Genomic DNA, 1,502 nt, shown 5'->3' with positions numbered 1-1,502 from the left:
TTCACCATGTTAGCCAGGATGGTCTCAATCTCCTGACCTCGTGATCCGCCCATCTCGGCCTCCCAAAGTGCTGGGATTACAGGCTTGAGCCACCGCGCCTGGCCCATTTCAAGTTTTTTAACACAAAAATCCACATGTCCCTCTTGTTTGGAGAAGTGAGAAATTCTGGCCTCTGGGGCCCAAATTCCCCTGTGGCAGTGATGGACTGAGCTTAGTGACATTTGTCAGGCCCGTTGTGGCCAGTTCCTCACACCTGTGTTGCCTACCTAATCCCTGTAGGCAGTGGAGTGGGTGGCCTGGATTTGTAGTAGATGGCATGCAGGTGCCCACCCTGGGCCACCAGTGGGTGTGCATTAGGAAGTGGTGTGGCCAGTGTGGGGGTTTTCTTTCCAACTGCATATCAGAATCACCTGGTCCCTATGCCTCACCCCAAGAGAAAGCCAAATCAATTGATCTGGGATGAAACTTGGGCATTGGCAATTTTGAGACTTTTTATATTGAAATAATTTCAGACTTTAGAGTAGTACAAAGAGCTCATATATACCTATGTACCTTTCACATATTTCCCAAATGTTAGCTTTTTTTTTTTTTGAACACAGAGTTTTGCTCTGTCACCCAGGCTCAGCTCACTGCAACCTCCACCTGCTGGGTTCAAGCGATTCTCATGCCTCAGCCTCCCAGGTAGCTGGGACCACAGGCATGCGCCACCATGCCTAACTAATTTTTTGTGTGTTAGTGGAGACGGGGTTCACCATGTTGCCCAAGGTGGTCTCAAACTCCTGAGCTCAGATAGTCCGCCTGCCTCAGCCTCCCAAAGGCTGATTACAGGCGTGAGCGAGCCACTGCACTTGGCCAAATGTTAGCATTTTACCACATTTGCTTTATCATTTTTTGTCTATATACATATTAATTTGTTCTGAACTATCTGAGAATCAGTTGCAGACATGATGCCTCTATATCTCTAAATACTTCAGGCCAGGCACGGTGACTCACACCTATAATCTCAGCACTGTGGGAGGTCTCAGAGGCGGGAGGATCACTTGAGGTCAGGAGTTTGAGACCAGCCTGGGCAACATGGCAAAACCCTGTCTCTACTAAAAATACAAAAATTAGCTGTGCCTGGTGTCAGGCACCTGTAATCCCAGCTACTCGGGAGGCTGAGGCAGGAGAATTGCTTGAGCCCGGGAGGCGGAGGTTGCAGTGAACCAAGATTGCGCCACTGCACTCCAGCCTGGGCAACAGAGTGAGACTTCGTCTCAAGAAAAATAAAGTAAAATAAAATAAATACACTTTGGGAGGCCGAGGCAGGCGGATCACCTGAGGTCACGAGTTTGAGACCAGTCTGGACAACATGGTGAAACCCCATCTCTACTAAAACTACAAAATTTAGCTGGGCATGGTGGCAGGTGCCTGTAATCCCAGCTACTTGGGAGACTGAGGCATGAGAATCGCTTGAACCCGGGAGGTAGAGGTTGCAGTGAGCCAAGATCACGCCATTGCAC

At 49.1% G+C, this 1,502-nt stretch overlaps 1 protein-coding gene across 3 annotated transcripts in view; it reads left to right on the top strand.

Moving 5' to 3' along the window:
- Positions 1-1,502, top strand: part of WDR62 (WD repeat domain 62) — a 58,961-nt gene that overhangs the window by 14,882 nt on the left and 42,577 nt on the right. The window lies entirely within an intron of this gene.

This window comes from Mandrillus leucophaeus, unplaced genomic scaffold (genome assembly GCF_000951045.1).
Source record: "Mandrillus leucophaeus isolate KB7577 unplaced genomic scaffold, Mleu.le_1.0 Scaffold274, whole genome shotgun sequence".
NCBI classification, from domain to species: Eukaryota; Metazoa; Chordata; class Mammalia; order Primates; family Cercopithecidae; genus Mandrillus; species Mandrillus leucophaeus.
The sequence above is the reverse complement of the archived record's forward strand: the minus strand, read 5'-3'. Positions and strand labels throughout refer to the sequence as shown.